Source organism: Haliotis asinina, chromosome 15, assembly GCF_037392515.1.
Source record: "Haliotis asinina isolate JCU_RB_2024 chromosome 15, JCU_Hal_asi_v2, whole genome shotgun sequence".
Taxonomy (NCBI): Eukaryota; Metazoa; Mollusca; class Gastropoda; order Lepetellida; family Haliotidae; genus Haliotis; species Haliotis asinina.
Window position 1 is genome coordinate 36552533 of NC_090294.1, and position 19755 is coordinate 36572287.

Below are 19755 nucleotides of genomic sequence, written 5' to 3' on the forward strand. Positions count from 1 at the left end.
AGCCTGACCACCCGATCCCGTTAGTCGCCTCTTACGACAAGCATAGTCACCTTTCATGGCAAACATGGGTTGCTGAAGGCCTACTCTACCCCGGGACCTTCATTGGTACAAAGTTAGCAAACTTGACCACCCGATCAGTAGTTTGAAGACTGAAGATCAGTTAACACGGATTGTCATAGTAATTATAATAGAAGTAATTATTACTTACTCTGGAACTATGACAATTGCATTTATTGATATGATTTTATTATCTGATATACTCTCCAGAGACTCCAGAGATATTGCAGCCACATGTCCTTAAACCAGTTCACCATAACCCTGCACTAACTTTTCATGCCCAAGCAAGCACGCAGCCGTGTCATTGTGCAGCTAGTCGGTATTATGTAGTATGCCCAGAGCGCTGTAAACAGTTGAATGGGAGGTCCTATTCACTTTCTGAAAACAAGAAACTGTGGTTACAACTTTCCATTTCGGAACCCGTTGGATTACCCTTTCACCATATGAAATGCATGTCAATGGATAGTGAAGACCGACGGTTCCTAACTGCTGAGACAGTGCTTTCGCCTCATTTTAACACGGAAGTAGCTCCCGCGACGGAGAGCCGGTAAGTGTCGATTTCGGTGAGTGGGTTGTATACATGCATTTGGAAACAACTATTTATACACGCGGGCTGTACGTGTTTCGGTCACAATAACCATGAAACCGTGACTCCGTAACCTATATAAAATATGTTTCACATACTATCGGATTAGGTTGATCAAAACATTTGTCTTGTATTTTGTTCAGATGATCTAGCAATACAATTACACCTCAACAGATAGGTTGAATGTGTGTTAACTGCTATTTTAACGTGTTAGTAGTTAGTATTCTGTCCAGGAAATCATTTTTATTTTTTATTACATTCCGAATATTTTCTAAATATATGTAATTGACATAGAATAGGTATTCGTGCTGCCCAAAGCTGCTTCATTAACAAAAGATTTTTCAAGGTTCAGCGGTTCTTTGGGCGAAAATTATATTTTGTTTTATAAGATAAATAACAATATAAGTAGCAACCCATTTTTTAGTGATTATGATACGAGATAAGTAAACAGTACTCAAATTAGCAAAGTTTAAGAGTACGTTTAAAACTTCTGATGATATATAGAAGTTTGAAAGTCACTATATTCATGTATATGGTTGAGGAGAGTTACGATGTGTGCTTGAAAAAATCGCATGTAGATTGGGGGTTTATATATTTTTGTGATTTGCTGTTGTAATATGTAGTAGCTATAAACGTCCGATTAGAATTTGCGTTTTTCCATGTATGAAACCCATTTCTAGTGTTCTTAGACGCCACGTAGGATTACTGTTATGAGCCACGCGAAACCCTATAGTATTACTCACACGTTAAGTGTGTATTTCACGCTCTTCTGTTTTGTCATATGTCTTTTGATATGTATAATAATATAAAAATCACAGGGGCTTGTAAGTATAGAAACTGCCATCAAGTTATGTACTGTCGCAAGCCAGGTCTTAGAACGATATCAGATCGCTGACTCTTTTAAGTGCGGGGCAGGTGGGAGCAGGGCGATTCCCTTTTCCGTGGTGATTATTTTTATAAATGGCCTAACCTGTCGAAATATAAACAACTTGTTTTCAAGTTTATATGACCAAGGGATGTATGTTAGCTTGATCGCCGTGTGCAAAGGCAATACTTGTACATGATTTGTAATATTTTTTTTATCTCGCTTTTGATCTGGTGATCTGGTTTAACTCCTTTTCCTGCTCAGAGTGTAAATATGCTTCTTGTTTACTATCAGGCAGATTGTTATTTTTCCCCATTAAAACGAAATATTATATTTCTAATGTTAATTCAGTTTTTCCTTCGCCCAGTATCCCATGAGGACAGTTCTGTTCACATTCTCTTTACAATACTACCCTCAAACAGTAGATATACATACTCTCGCGACTGTTCACAAAGTGTACATAATGGTAATTCTCTCATTCCAATCTTATGTAAATAAGTATTAGATGATATATATATATAATATTCTATCTAATCCTGTATTGGAAATATTTCAAATTTACACTCTGTGCACATCTATTGGGCATTGAATGTATATATCCCAGTCATTCTGGGGAAATCGTCCTCCTAATATTGTTTTCCCTGTAAGACATTAAATATCTTTTAATATCAATAACTAATATCATGTTATACCTCTGTATTCAAATAGAAGAGTCCAGTTTCAGATCATAGGGGTGACGCTCATTTAGCATTGCGTAATATGTGGTCAAAAGACCACGAAATGTTGTTTTAAGAATGTAGGAGGACAGAGAACAACCCGGACAATTCCCACCTGGACAATTCCCACCCGAACAACTACCACCGGACAATTCCCACCTGGACAATTCCCTTCCGAACAACTACCACCGGACAATTCCCACCTGGACAATTCCCTTCCGAACAACTACCACCGGACAATTCCCACCTGGACAATTCCCTTCCGAACAACTGCCACCGGACAATTCCCACCTGGACAATTCCCTTCCAAACAACTGCCACCGGACAATTCCCACCTGGACAATTCCCTTCCGAACAACTGCCACCGGACAATTCCCACCTGGACAATTCCCTTCCGAACAACTGCCACCGGACAATTCCCACCTGGACAATTCCCTTCCGAACAACTGCCACCGGACAATTCCCACCTGGACAATTCCCTTCCGAACAACTGCCACCGGACAATTCCCACCTGGACAATTCTTTTCGGAACAACCTCCACCGGACAATTCCCACCCGGACAATTCCTTTTCGAACAACTACCACCGGACAATTCCCACCTGGACAATTCTTTTCCGAACAACCTCCACCGGACAATTCCCACCTGGACAATTCCCTTCCGAACAACTGCCACCGGACAATTTCCACCTGGACAATTCTTTTCCGAACAGCCTCCAGCGGACAATTCCCACCTGGACAATTCCTTTTCGAACAACTACCACCGGACAATTCCCACCTGGACAATTCCTTTCCGAACAACCTCGAGCTCCACCGGACAATTCCCACCGAGGACAATTCACATCTAGGACAATTCCGACCCAGTTATTGAAATATTGACTTTGGTGTATTATTGAATATCATAAAAGGCTAGGCACATCAAATGTTTATACAACCAATTTATATAAGCTTGGGTGCTACTGTCTTAAATATGCATATTTTGAGATGAATGTTTTGATAAGCATGGGTGTTATTGCTTTAGATATACACATCATAATCTGAATGTTTTGATATGTTGAGCATACATACTTTGCTAGAAAACAGTACAAGTATACAGGTTTCATCCTTTTGTTCAGTGTTAATCCAGTTGAGTTGTGTTTGTGGTCAATTAGAGAGTTATACATAAAGTGGTCTGTATTCCGCATGTGCCAGATGTTGAAAACATGTCAGGCTGCCACCCCTCCATCTTGAGGTTCCTGGGCGTGCTCAGACGAAAACAGGCCCTCTGCAACGACCAGCTGATGAGACCTTATTTTTTGAACATGTTAGTATTTGATGCGTATTAAGTAAGATCAACAAACACGATTAGTGCATCCATACTAAAGCATGTCATGAAGAAAGTAATAGTTCATGTTTGTTTTTACATGGAATATTGTTATATGGTATTAATATCAAAATGTATAAACGCTGAAACAGAATTATGTTCCTCATATTATTTTTATTTTGGGTTGGGAATTGTCCTGAGTGGGAATAGTCCTTGGCGAGAACTGTCCTGGGTGGGAATTGTCCTGAGTGGGAAATGTCCTGGGCGGGAATAGTCCTTGGCGAGAACTGTCCTGGGTGGGAATTCTCCTGTGCGGGAATTGTCCTGGGTGGGAATTGTCCTGGGTGGGAATTGTCCTGTGCGGGACTTGTCCTGGATGGGAATTGTCCTGGGCGCGAATTGTTCTGGATGGGAATTGCCTTAGGTGGGAACAGTCCGGGTTGCAATTGTGCTAGACCCTTTGGGGCAGGTAAAGGCCAAAGTCGTCAATGGCGACACAATCCTTTTTGCGATGAATGAATGTACATAGACTCATTGTGACAGTAAAATGTAAGTGTCTCCGAAAAAATGGCGATCAGCGCGCTGACAGGTGCCATAAGTTCAGCATGCTTTGATGCACGTCGTTTGTGTATTCTGTGATATCTACAAGAAAATAATAATTTAATGCTACAAATACAGAGCAGGGATTTTGGCTCATAATCGAGATATCACGATTTTCTTTTAGCTTACGTGGACCTTAACAATCAAAGTACTGCTTCGATTTTTGTGCTGTTTGTCTGATTTTGTAGATAAGTCTATTGGTTGGAAATGTGTGCATACTTCAAACAATATGGGTACAGTGATCATTGTGGGATTCGCCCTGACATAAACTTGGTGTGCTGACTCGTCACAAAGCCCTTTCCTTTACTTGCTAAAATGTCTTTTCTGACAGCACATACCTTGATGGCAGTTTTTAGTGTTACAAGCTAAGAAAACGGTTTTTCTTATACTGAATGACTGACATTCTGTCTTGTGGGTAAAAAATGAATGTATTGTGTTCTTGTAACCGATATTTCAGGACAAACGCATTAGCACGCACGCCAAACGTCGTGGGCGTGCATGCTGCACCACAGCAACGGCATCAGTGCATGTCAGGGCGTTGGAATGACGAATACTGAGATGTGTATATATAACATTGCTTAACGTTAATGTCACGATGAAAAGACGGATGTTCTGGTGTGTGTGTATGATGTGATTCACATTTGTATTGTCACTCTTTTGACAGGTCGGATGCTGGGATGTGTGCATATGATGTGTTTCCCATTTGATTTGTTTAATGTTCAGATTACTATATATGGTTGGTTTCACATTTGTAATGGCGCTACTGTTGACATGTGACTGTATGGCGAGTTTCACAGTTTCATGATTTACAGTTGACGTGATGAATGTGGGTATGTTATTCCGCTTTGTTTCGCAATACCAGTGTTTGAAGGCTAGAGAATTACTACTATCGTAATTGTGTTATTTTTAAAGAAGGATAACAACATTTAATTTGGATGAACAACTTCTTTTATACACCGATAACGCCTCTCAGTGGCGTTGCGGTATTCATGTTTAAAGAAGAACGTTACATGTGCGTGCCACGACAAAAACACGAACAGGAATATTGTCAAAGTATCTCTGAATATCCCACATGTCATTTAGACACTGAAATTATTAAGCAATGAAAATAAAAATGTTTACTATATATTGAAAATTTATCCATAATATCCTAAACGTACTGTTCCAAAGTTCCTCTAAATGTAGTACTGCACTTTTTGTAAATAAGCTCAGGGACTACACAAGCGCACTCCCAGTATTGTTGTATTGGCTGCCATCAGTATTATGTCACTACTGTAATACATAGACAAAAGAGCCCACTACCTACCAGGAAAGTTATGTAATGCAAAGTATAACTATATTTTAAAGCAATGTTTCTTGTTTCGTGGTCAGTCTTTGTGTTCGGATAGTTCTACATGCATCATATGTTGTAGAAAATCACCGATATACGATATGCTGCAACGAGTACGTAAGTATATCCTGAACGGTATACCAGCAAACTACGTCAATAATAGTCAAATTATTATTAATAATAAGAAAAGCTGGTCCAGTCGCGTAAATGCTGCTATTAAATCTCGTCGAGACAATCTATTTTATGTCCTTAACTCAACACTTAGTCTGTCAAGATATATTAATATAAGAACCAGCAAGGAACATTATCTGTGGATGCTAGCCACAGCGAAGAATGGTCGAAATGAACTCTTTAACTCCATGTGTGATATTCTGGATTTGTCTGTCTGTCTGTCTGTCTGTCTGTCATTGCTTTCTGTCTATCATAACTTTATTTTCAAAGCCATTTGCATGAATATTACCATCTGTACAAAAATCCATCTGATTTTTAACTCCACTTTTATTGCTCTTCAAAACTTCCATTTTAGAACACTGATAAAAACTGCGATCATCACAGTCACATTTGTACAATTGATCAATGCAGCCACTAGCCTCTGTTACGAGAACTTGCTAAGCAACTTATCTCTCTGGCCTCTGTCATGAAACTCACTGGGTTCTTAGACAGAAAGAGTAGCAATAACATTTTAAAATGGGATTTTATCCTGTATTGGTCATTTCGATCTGGTATTTTGTCCAAAGAAATTTTGTCCTATGGGATTTTGTCTGGCCAGGATCTTTTCCTTCACCCAAAATATGTGCGTGTGCATTTGTCAGTGAGAGTGTGTGAATGCGTGCGTGTCCCTCATACGATGAAAGAGAAGATTCATTGCATTCACAGTGTATGCAACAACACACATATATTTATACATACGCACGGATGTACGTCTATGTCTGTTAACAAACTCCCATTTTTAAGCATCTCTGGTTTAAACTAGTACACTTCCAATAAGTGAATCATTCATCTTTCCCACACTTGTATTTACTACGGAAATATCATAACCAACCTCACTATCTGTGTCAGTCGATATAAGCCTGTTAGTCACAGTGTTGTGTCAAGCATGACCGCGTTCTTGCCCCCGATTATTGATGTCTGTGACACATGAAGTTCTACAAACACTACTCCTACACACTCAGGGACTGTGTCAGTTGGCCAACGCGTTTCTGTTCCAAATCGCCTACAATCTATTTTCAGACAATCACATTTTCTACGAAATCGAAACAGATTGCTGTGCGTCACGCATGCTTTCAGAAGATGTGTGGCTTGTTACCTGAGAAATGTCTCCTTATCACATTAACTGCCCACACCGAGACTGTGTCAGTTTGCCAAAGTATTATCAGCAATATCCCTTTGTGTTTTTATCGCCTACTATCAATTTTCATGTAGTCTCATTTTCTGCGAAATCGAAAGAGATTGCTGTGCGTCACTCCTGCTTTCATAACAAACATGACATTATACCTGTGGGATGCCTTCATCTGATATTAGCCGCCTTGTCGAATGAAACATGCGTTGTACTTACTATACCAAATAACGCTAAAAACATAAGAATCGGGTATTCCCGGTGTTACAGGTCAAGGCATCTTTTGTTCATAGCATTTCTATCATAGAAGGTGAATTTAAGGTGAGTACTGCATAATTTTATATTGTTTGTTTTTATCTGCGCGCAGTGTCAAAAGAGTCAGAGCAAAATTTGAAATACGGTTTCATGAACGTCCTTAATATGGTACTCTCATATTGCTCTCACAGATCGTCCGCGTGATACGTATCGGGAGAATGAGGGAGCTAGGTTTTACGTCACTTTTAGCACTGTGCTAGCAATATCACGGCGAGAGTTGCCACGAATCAATAGGCTTCACACGTTGGACCCCTGCATGTAGGGAATCGTACCCGGGTCATTGGGGTGACGTCAAAAACGTCTTACGTCACCTTGTCCGGTGATCCCGTCAGTCACATTGGTTGCGGAAGACAAGTTCTAACACGGATCTGCATGTGTCGTTTTCAATTAAATTTCTATTCTTAGAACAGGAGGACATTCACGAATATATATAAGTATATGCTACCATGTAATGTTTGACCCCCACCCCAACCCCTTCAACTAAATTGGCAGTTAGTCCTTCAAACTACTTACAGCATTTACTGTGTATTTCAAAGCTGACACTACGAACTAAAAGCGGATATACATGTACTTCATACACTTCAAGCTTAAAGGCAGTTAGCCACATTGAATACTAAATGATATCTTATGAGAGAGATGGTCATTTCCGATGAGTCATTGTGTGATCTGATACCTCAAGTTAGGTATATAGAACATTAGGGCATGATCAGGATGATCACTGACGTCTTCCCAACTCCTACTCTCGGGGCTTTGTCACGAAATGAACCTCGGGGTGGGCTGCTCTGACGCAAAGATTTTCATTATTCGTCACAAGCTTGACTCAGGCCCTAACAATTAATGCAAGTGAGACGCACTGAACCGTGTGATCATTCTCGAATACATTAACATCAGTGTATTCAAAACCACTGCACAGTCTCTAAACTTTTGGCACATTTGTATCCATTACATGGAATTGGTAGTGATGATGATGATGATGATGATGATGATGATGATGATGACTAGGACAATGGAGACGATATTTTCAAGAGCAACGAGGACGCCGATGATAAATTTTAATGAAGATGACAGCAACGATGATAATGTTGGCGAAGACGACGGCGATGATGATGATGATGATGATGATGATGATTTTGTTTTATATACAGGTTTAATAAATATACATCACAGTAACCTTTGTACAATGTCACCAGGTATATAACAATTGCAAACTGTGTAAACCGATACGGCCCACTGACAGTATGAGCTCGTTGCAGAGTGTGACCCGGTTCGCTTGACAGGTAGTTCGTGATCGGAACAACGTGGAGTCCGTTCGGGGTGGGTGTAGTAAGAGGAGCTAGTCTTTGAACGTTTTTCCGCAGTTGGTACATCCTACTCAGTGCCATTGTTAACTGTTGTAATAGAACTACGTCTTGTCTCAGACTTAATGCTAAGTCAGCGGATCCTGGGAAAACGATGGAGACAAGATGACGTCATGTAAATACATCATTTATTCCACTCCCTGCACTGGGATGGAAAAGGTTTCTCGTTCATTTGAATCGTTCTGGAGAGTCTGATTATATTCGAAATGGGGAAATGTCCAAACAGAAGGAGGGTTGGGTTGGGTCATTGGAGGATGACATAATCGTCTCCCAATGGTCTACGCCGCTGCTCATGATATCAAACATTGGGTAATCTTGCAAGCTGCCATAACATATTATTTCTACATCTTATCGACGAATTTTACGTTTAGAAGGAACTCAAACGTTCGTTGGTATGTTATTCCAGCTGTAAGCAGGCGATCTGTAATAACTGTTTCTGGACCAGACAATCCCGTCATCAACAACATGACCATCGATCTTCGCGGCTGAGGTACGATGGCATGAGTCAACCAACTGAGCAAGTCTGACCACCCGATCCCGTTACTCGCCTCTTACTACAAGCACGGGTTATTGAAGACCAATTCTAACTGTATTCTAAATGTATGAATTTAGCATAGTGTTATATAACTGAATCACAATGTGTTGAAGATGTATCAAATTGGAGCTCACCGCAGGCAACCCAAACGTGCCAACATGTTCGGGGAGTTGTGCAGATCAATTCTAATCCGGATCTTCATGGGTCTAACTCAAACCTACTCCAAATGGTACTTCGTTATAAACATAGCTTGTTACACGCCATTCAACTACAATATAGAGTAAATAACCGGGCCAAGGAAACAACACTTCGACATATCCATTGTTATAAGCATACGTCTTGTATTCGAACTCAATACACTTGGGGGGCGGTGGGATAGCCTAATGGTTAAAGCGTTCGCTCGTCACGCCGAAGACCCGGGTTCGATTCCCCACATGGGTGCAATGTGTGAGGTCCATTTTCTGGTGTCCCCCGCCGTGATATTGCTGGAATATTGCTAAAAGCGGCGTAAAACCAAACTCACTCACTCACTCACTCAATACATTTGGACAATTGGATTTGACCCAATATTGCAATCGATATCAAAGTTTTACTAAGTTTAAACCAGTCGCCAAAATGAAGCATAGGTACGATTAAAACATGACTATAATACACTTAAAAAAACAGACATTCGCATTAGGAAATATATCTTGTTACAGTATTCTACGTTTATACCAAACAGAACATGTTACGAACTGGGTTTCGCGTTCCGGACATTTGTTCTATATTTTAGTGGAATTAATGAACTAAATTAAATGATCCCTTCGAGTTCCTCAGTGCAGGTGTCATTTTTGTAGACACACAAGTATTATATAATATTTTCTTTATTTACACATGGGGTGGTCTAGTAGTTAAAAAGTTCGCTCGTCACACCGAAGACCCGAGTTCGAATCCTCACATGGTTGCAACGTGTACATCTGATTTCGTGCATTCTCTGCCGCTGTGTTCCTGTATTTTTGCTAAAAAAATAAATTCACCAACTCGTGCATGAGTCAACAGATCTATATATGTTTAAAGATTACTTGAGTAAGACGGACTACCCACTTGTTGGAAAGAAATTTTCAGCTGCTTAACATAGTTAGATAGATAACTCTGATAGTTGATTATGATTACATCTCACGTCAGGGTTAGGGTTAGGGTTAAAGGTTAGGGTTCAGGGTTAGCCAGGGTTAGGGTTAGGTCAGGGTTAGCTTTAGGATTAGGTTCGCTACGTCACACCGATCACCCGGGTACGGGTACAGTGTGTGAAGCCCATTTCTGGTGTCCCCCACCGTGATTTTGCTGGACTATTGCTAAAACCATACTCACTATTTGCATGTACCCAAGCTCTTGTTGTTGTCATGTTATGAAATATGTATACAGGCAATTGATATGTGTAGCCCACAGCCGCCACCGTAAAGGTTGGGAAACAAACGATGCAGCCGATGGTTTGGTCCTCCGTGTTAATCGTAAATGTGGTTGTATTAATCCAGACACACGTCACCCATCACGTATTGCCAGGTAAATGTTTCTTACATCATCGCATCTGTTCATTGTCTTACATACGCACTGATCAACTGATCCAATATAGCAGCATGTCTCTATTCAACCAAACATTCAAAGGCGCAGCAAGCAGTACTGAAAGTGAAATGACGCATGTGTACACGCGTGTAGTAAAACCAATGTTATAATAGTTGCTGTTGATTTAACTGTTATAATAATCTTGACAACGGGTGAATGACTATTGCTTTACGCCGCATCTGCAGTCTTGCTATTCCCGGAGGGGTAGCATTCGACCGAGGACGCCGAAGACCCGGGTATTATTCCCCACATGAAACAATGTTCGAAGCCTATTTCTGATGTCCCCAACAGTGATATTGCGCGAATATTGCTAAATGCGATGTAAATTCACTGATTCACTATTCGTGGCGAGTTGGCAATGGAAGCACAAACTCAAAAGGTTAAAAAGAATTTTGCCATGAAATCAGTGTTCATGTATATTTACTGATCACATTCGTATCTCAAAAATGATATTCGAATTTTGTTTTGATATATTTTTATGATATGACGACGACGGCGATGGTGATGATGATCTATATATATACATATTCTATCATGATCATCCATACCATCTGGCTGGGGGTCCTCTTCGGGGATTATGGATTTTAACAGATTGCTATTAAGTCAGTGAGTGAGTATGGTTTTACACCGCTTCACCATTATTCCAGCAATGTCACGACGGGAAACAGCAGAAAAGGGCTTCACACCTTGTACCCATGTAGGGATTCAAACGCGGGTCTTCAGGAACGGACGCTTTAACCACATGCCTTTCCCGGCTAACGGAATTTTGTATGACGAGGCGACTGACTGTTAGGCTCAGTGACGCGGGTGACGACATATTCGTATCTCTGTTCCGAGGATCGATGCTCATGACATCAATCACTGAATTACCTTGTCCTCGCTTGATGAGATACAGAACGCTGTCATGAAGCTGGGATACTGCGTCCCTTCGGTAAACAACAAAATACTGGCAAGGACAACATGTATCAACAGACACTTTTCGCAGATAACAGAATCATGCTCTTCTTTTCTCGTCGCAGTTACAAGATCTTACTATCGACAGCAAGATGCCGTTACTAAGCAACCATCACCCATCTGATCTGTACAGTAAACCCTCTCTAAAGCGAGCCATTAACAATACACATATGACTATATTACATCATGGTCACTCTTAATTATTCATTAAAATGGATTGTCAATTATCATTGAAAATATTTTTTCAGGAATATGATTTCATGTAAATATGCATTTCTATCTACATAAATTACACGCAGTGCATCAATAGCGAAAGAAAAATCAGTAATTATTTTGCATTTATGTCACTGAAAATCACGGTTGTCAACATGTCTTCGCGAAAACCCGTAACAATGTCTCATACAAAATTCGTATAAAACCACTGAATAAACCTCTCGTGTAAAACGTATGAAAACGATTTTTCCATGTTATACTTGTGGACGGAGATAGCGACAGTCTGATAATATTAATTGATATTCAGTTTCCACCCCCGACTCCTATTATAGAAAGTAAATTCCTTCGAAACACGATCATCGAGGATCCGTAAATCAGAGTGAATCCTACTTTGGCAGATGTAATAATCCCAGTTATAGCATGCTTGTAGACAGCGACATCGCCAATGTTATGAAATCATTGTGATATTTAATAATTCACAAGTCGTCTGTCGCACTTCCTGGTTGAGGTGACTGGAAGGTCAAGGTCGTTCATAGTGAATGTGGGTCACCGACAGAAGTGAGGTCTTATTAGCCTTGTGCAATGTCAGGAGACCCTTGAAAATGATAAGGCATTTGTTTTCAAATAGCATGGCATGTTTGCGAAAGGTGAGACCGTTGTTGTCAGGAAATGCTTGAACACTGCTGAGGCCTATGTAAATGTTCTGGAAATTCCTGTGCATTGTGCATTGGCAACGTTTAAATGCGTATACATGTATTTTAAAGATGTTTATGTAACGCATTATTTAGTTTTTAAGTAGGCTCATGATCATTGTTCAATTTACCTGAGGTTGTCATCGGAGCAGTTACCCATAGATCGACTTCTCAAGAGTTAAGAATAGAATCGAAATCTCAGTTTACCCCTGTTCCCTGGGAATGGTATGTACACGGAAATGCGGAGGGTTGTCGGAGGGGAACTGACAAGAAAACACAGGGTAAGGACATAGACGTTACTCACTGAGACTATGGGAAACACACATACCTGAAGCATGAGAGTAATCCCTGAGCATCCTTCTCGTCAGTCGTTTCTTTTGACAATAAATACTGTTTCTTATTCCCTGTCACATGAAGCATGTTCTGTTGTCAAACAGTCCGTCCATCTACCACCCATCCATCCACAACCCCTTCAATTCATCCACAACCTCATCCATCCTCACCACCTTCCAACTATCCACACATCCTTCCGTCCATCCAAAACGCTATCCATCCATCCACAGCCTATCCATCCACAACCCTATATCCACCCATCCACAGCCCTATAGATCCACAACGCCTTTCATCTGTCTACACAAACATTCCTCTTCACATCCTCCACCCATCTACAGAACCATAAGTCCCTCCAAACACCTACCCGTCCATCCACATCTCCTACATCCACCCAACCACACCCCTTCCATTAACACATCTGCAGACCCATCCTTTCCCCTTCCATCCGTCCGTGCACACATCCGTCCACCTTCACCCCACGCCAACTATCCATCAACACACCCATCCTATCCACACGGACATCCGTTCATCCATTCCCCTTTCCATCCATACCCCTCCCACCCATCCATCCACACACTGTATCCATCCATCCTCATTCCCTTCCATCTGCACACCCATCCTTTCATCCCCACCCATCCATTCACACCCTTCCATAGATCATCTACACGCCCGTCCATCCATTTTCACCCCGTCCATCTGTCCATCTACACACCATCCTTCCATCCACGCCCATCCATCTATTCATCTACACACCCATCCTTCCATCCACGCCCACCCATCCATCCACACCCTTCCATACATCCATCTGCATTCCCAGCCATCCACCCACACACAGTTTATAGCATTGAAAATTAGTTTTGATTTTTCGCAAGAACCTGTTACACCCGTAGCAATACCTCGTAGAAAATTTGCAGAAAAAGCCTGAATAAACCTAATGTGTTAAACGAAGCACGATTTTTTTCTTACACTTGTGGAGGAGGATAGAAACAATCTGAAAATATTGTTATTCAGATTAACCCAGCGATTACCAGTTATAGAAAGGAAAATTCCTTCCAAACGCAATCATCGAGGACCTGTGCATCATACAGAATGACTCGACCTGAATCCTACTTTGGTAGACGTAAGAATCCCAATTATTGCATGTTTGTAGACAGTGACATCGACAATGTTATGAAATCATTGTTATTTTTAAGGTTTCATGAGCCGTCTGCTCCGAGGCTGTCGCACTTCCTTGTTGAGGCGACTGGAAGGTCATGATCGTTCTTGGTGAAAATGACAACGGATTTGTTTTGCAAAATGTACTTTACTTTTAAGAAGGGAAATTCTGTCAGGATATCCATTCACTCCATCCATCCATCTACACCCACATTCACCCATCTACATCATATAATCATATCCATCCATTTACCTCAACCATCCATCCACATCCACATCCACCCATCTACATCATATAATCATATACATCCATTTACCTCAACCATCCATCTATTTCCACATCCACCCATCTACATCATATAATCATATCCATCCATTCACCCCAACCATCCATCTACATCCACATCCACCCATCTACATCATTTAATCATATCCATCCATTCACCCCAACCATCCATCTACATCCACATCCACCCATCTACATCATATAATCATATCCATCCATTCACCCCAACCATCCATCTATTTCCACATCCACCCATCTACATCATATAATCATATCCATCCATTTACCTCAACCATCCATCCACATCCACATCCACCCATCTACATCATATAATCATATCCATCCATTTACCTCAACCATCCATCTACATCCACATCCACCCATCTACATCATATAATCATATCCATCCATTCACCCCAACCATCCATCCACATCCACCCATCTACATCATATAATCATATCCATCCATTTACCTCAACCATCCATCTATTTCCACATCCACCCATCTACATCATATAATCATATCCATCCATTCACCCCAACCATCCATCTATTTCCACATCCACCCATCTACATCATATAATCATATCCATCCATTCACCCCAACCATCCATCCACATCCACCCATCTACATCATATAATCATATCCATCCATTTACCTCAACAATCCATCTACATCCACATCCACCCATCTACATCATATAATCATATCCATCCATTCACCCCAACCATCCATCCACATCCACCCATCTACATCATATAATCATATCCATCCATTTACCTCAACCATCCATCTACATCCACATCCACCCATCTACATCATGTAATCATATCCATCCATTTACCTCAACCATCCATCTACATCCACATCCACCCATCTACATCATATAATCATATCCATCCATTTACCTCAACCATCCATCCACACCCACATCCACCCATCTACATCATATAATCATATCCATCCATTCACCCCAACCATCCATCCACACCCACATCCACCCATCTACATCATTTAATCATATCCATCCATTCACCCCAACCATCCATCCACATCCACATCCACCCATCTACATCATATAATCATATCCATCCATTTACCTCAACAATCCATCTATTTCCACATGCACCCATCTACATCATATAATCATATCCATCCATTTACCTCAACCATCCATCTATTTCCACATCCACCCATCTACATCATATAATCATATCCATCCATTCACCCCATCCATCTACACCCACATCCACCCATCTACATCATATAATCATATCCATCCATTCACCCCATCCATCTACACCCACATCATATAATCATATCCATCCGTCCACACACCCATCCATCCAATGATCATGCATCGCTCATCCACACGGACATCCATCCATGCATCCACACCCCGTTTATCTAAACACCCATCCACTCACACATTCTTTCATCCACCCACACGCTCATCCATCATCTACACATCCATGAAGACATCCTTCCATCCATCCACTCATTCATCCGCGCTTCATCAGTCTGTCCATCCATCAACACCCATTCATCCATCTACATACTTATCCATCCATCCACACCACTTCCATCGATCCATCCACACCGCCATCCATCCATCCATCTACACACCCATCCATCCACATCCATCCATCATCCATTAACACCATCTGTCCATTCATCCACACATCAATGCATCCATCACTTTCTATCCATCTACATCCCCATCCATCCACACGCCCACCTACCCATATGTCCGTACCCATAGCAATGCACCCCAAATGGCTGAGGTCATTATGTGTATCCAGGTGTGTTTATAGCTGGGTACAAATATAAATGTTCCGCCTTCACCGTAGCTGAATTAAACTGCAAAATGTTGCCCCAGATGGATGTTTTGTACTATGGTAAAGCAGCATGTGACTGCATCACAGGATGATATTTTTCCAACATGAGATCGACTTTGGCCTTTGTGATGCATGTAGCGTGAAAAGCTCACTGATTTCATGTCACAGCCTAGTTAACCGCGTATTGCGCGCTTTGCTGTTGTCTTGAGTTAGCTCTGCTGTCTCAGAGCAGTATATAGTGAGAACCGAGCTGTTCCTGCCATCGATATACATCAGCTTACGACACCATGTCACAAACTCCTTGAAATACTCTTAAAGTAAACATACAGTAAAGTTTTGTGAATTATCCGATCTCAATAGACATCTATTAATGATGAATTTGATTTGAAAATGTATTATGAGACATATCATGCGGGTCTTTTTCACACCCATTTGAAAATGCCATTTCAGACCGTTCAGAGTTACTGGTAACATTACATGTTATCGTCAGAATTCAGTTTTATGGCACCATTAAGTGTTACTGGCAACATTTGCACCGGCACATTTGTTCCGGTAGAACAAATTCCATGATCAAGATTGATACCACCAGTTTAAGACGTATTTGAGTGGGCGTTAGCAGTAGTCCTACCATTACTTTCCTACCATTACTTACAAATTTACTGGCAACATTCAATTTTACTGGCGGCAGTCAGCTTAACGGACACCATTCATTTTTTGCATGCAATATTCAGTTTTATTGGCAGCATTCAGTTTTACTGGCAACATTCTGTCTAAATGTCAACATTCGGTTATACTTGTAAAATTCAGTTTTACTGAGAGCATTCGGTTTTACTAGCAAAGTTTAGTTTTACTGGCAACGTTCGGTTTCACTGGCAGAATTCAGTTACTTGACATCATTCTCTTTTACTTGTAGCATACAGTTTTGCTCCAGTGGAAAAAATTCCATGATCATGACTGATCACAATCAGTTTAAGACGTATTTGAATGGGTGCTGGCTGTTTTAACAGTTGGTTGTCTACGTATACTTCCTGCATTTGATTGATATACATACATGTATGCCCCAAGCCAAGGTTGAGAAGTGCTGGGTCGTTTGTAGTTATGTACCATCTCATCCTATCGGGTACCCATTCACAACTGGGTAACAGAAGCAAAGTTCGAACATTTCGTTGAGCATGCAACACTGAAATAAATTACCCCAAAGGAACGTTTATAAGGGATTTCAGGCTTTAAAGTTTTAAACTTGCCCAAACAGACAACCAATACAAGTTTATCGTCCAAACAGACAACCAATACAAGTTTATCGCCCAAACAGACAACCAATACAAGTTTATCGCCCAAACAGACAACCAATACAAGTTTATCGTCCAAACAGACAACCAATACAAGTTTATCGTCGTTTATTTTTAGTTGTTGAAAGCGTAAATAGTTTTTAAGACAATTGACTGACTACATAAATAACTTACCGGAAGATCAACATTGTCGATAACATCGATCGATTCCGAGATTTGATTTATTATCATCGATAACGGTTCACTTCAGCGAAGGTATAGTTCTCACAAAGGGATTGTGGATTCAGTTGATAAACTTCCCAAAATGTTAAATATATCATACACTGCCGACTTAGAGTTTAAATGACTGTCCTGGTATTCAGTGTTCAAGGAATGCGGAATGCATGAAATTGTACTTCCCTAAAAGAAAAGGTCGTGTTCAGCCTGGGCGGCGCCAGGAACGTCCATTTGTGTGTGTTACTTGCTTACGAGGAGGATGTGTTCGTTGCCCGGGAAACCCCCACTACGCGTCATGAGGGATGGATATCACGAGTTTCTTGTCTCTCGGACAGACTCCAGAGCATATTTCATGACTATGACTTAGAAATATTTTCCACCCTTATAACAAAGACTAAGACTAAAACCAGCCTTACTATACACGTGAATGCGTTAACGAATCACTTCCTGTCAGTGCTGACATCAGCTGGTCACGAAATGGCACCATCGGTGACACGATTCACAAACGCATACAAAGGCATGGCAATTAATCCTGAAAACGAGAACAATACGGAAACATATGAAATGGGTCCTTCTCAATCGTTGCAGAGCTAAATTATTCTTGCTGCTGATATTTTGGAATACCGCAATACTATCTTAGTAGATTTAGGAGATAAATATCATGTGTTGGCCAGTTTTCGGGTGTTAGCACGGAAATGTTTCATTTGAAACCTCCGGCTGACGCCGTCCGTTCCAAATGCATTCCAGTGCTTCAAATACTCAATAACACCCGGAAATGGCCAACACTTGATGTTTATCGACATTGTAAACAAAAGTAAACCAAAGGGTTTTACAGTCTGCACTCGTTTACATCGAGTATGTATACAGCAGTGAAGTGTCCTCAGCTGGCCTTTTCAGTTGGTTCCCATGGTAGCATCTGGAGTTGCTCATTTGTGACATCATTCGAACTTTACGTCACATATGATTTGAATGACGTCACCACTGTTGATGACACAACAAAGCAATTGTTTGCGATGTTTCTAACTGCCAATACGCAGTGAATAGTCTTGCAGTTTCCGGGAATCTAATACCATTTGGTCATCTTTTTGAACCAATCAGATTACAGAACACAATGACTTTTGGTTTACAATAGAGTGCTTTTCGCAGTAATATCGGAGTGGGAGACGCCAGAAATGGGTTTCCTATGGTGTACGCATGTGCAGACTCGAACCCGAATCATCAAAGTGAAGAGTGAACGTCTTAACCACTAGACCACTAAAATAACGTTGAGTCTCTGAAAACATATTTGTATAATATTGACTGACAGAAAACTACATATGTTTGAAATACGCTAAAGTGGGACAGTGTAGTGCTGAAAGGCGAGCCATTCTTGCACGAGGATCGTTTAACAGACACAAAGCCTTCTGCAGACGTAAGCTATCCAAACGATGTCATGGTCCAGTGATTAACACTACAAAGCCCATCATGTCATCTCGAAACGAATACAGTCCCTCGATGTGGCTTCCAGTATTCCCTAGGACATTGCTGTAGATCTGAAACTGAAGGAAATAAAACGGCCGTCCTGACAATAAATAAGTCATTCTATGAGGTGATTACATGAGGGGTTATTAATTAGTAATGTGGGGATTTAGTAGGTTATGGCGTCTTAGGTTAACGGAAATATAATATGCATGGGTTAACATGTCCTTAGTCAACATGAGTCACAACTACACGTTTTGAATGTGAGCTAGTGAGTTTTACTCCGCTTTTGGCAACATTCCAGGAATAATCCGTTAAGGGACGCGAGAAATGAACTTCATACACTGTATCAATGTGAGGATTCGAACACGAGTCTTAAGCTTGATGAGAGGACGCTCTACCCGCAAGGCTACCCCACCGGTCCGTTGGTTTGATGAGAAATTACTCACAGTAAAAATAAAAAGAATAAAACTCACTCTCTTAGATTGTCAGGTTTTTAGCTGCTGTCATTCTTGTGATGCGCGTGGTTATACGTGGTTAGCAGTCAACATTGTCTACAGCGCTCTAAATACTGCAGCGTGTGGTACCTTCTATCAGGTTCGCTGCTGGTTACGTAGGTACGATGCGCACAGGGCTAAATGCAGCCGTTCGTAGTCACCAGACAAACGATCCCCAGTTTGTAATCATACCAAGCGACCAGAAAAGATATCGGGACATACATTG

At 41.0% G+C, this 19755-nt stretch overlaps 1 protein-coding gene across 1 annotated transcript in view; it reads left to right on the top strand.

Annotated features, from left to right (window-relative positions):
* The first annotated feature begins 406 nt into the window (after window positions 1-406).
* LOC137265896 (uncharacterized) overlaps window positions 407-19755 on the top strand; it is a 29067-nt gene continuing 9718 nt past the window's right edge. Inside the window, exon 1 of the transcript XR_010954950.1 lies at window positions 407-604. The gene's annotated coding sequence lies outside the window, so the exon portion shown is untranslated. The remainder of the gene's footprint in view (window positions 605-19755) is intronic.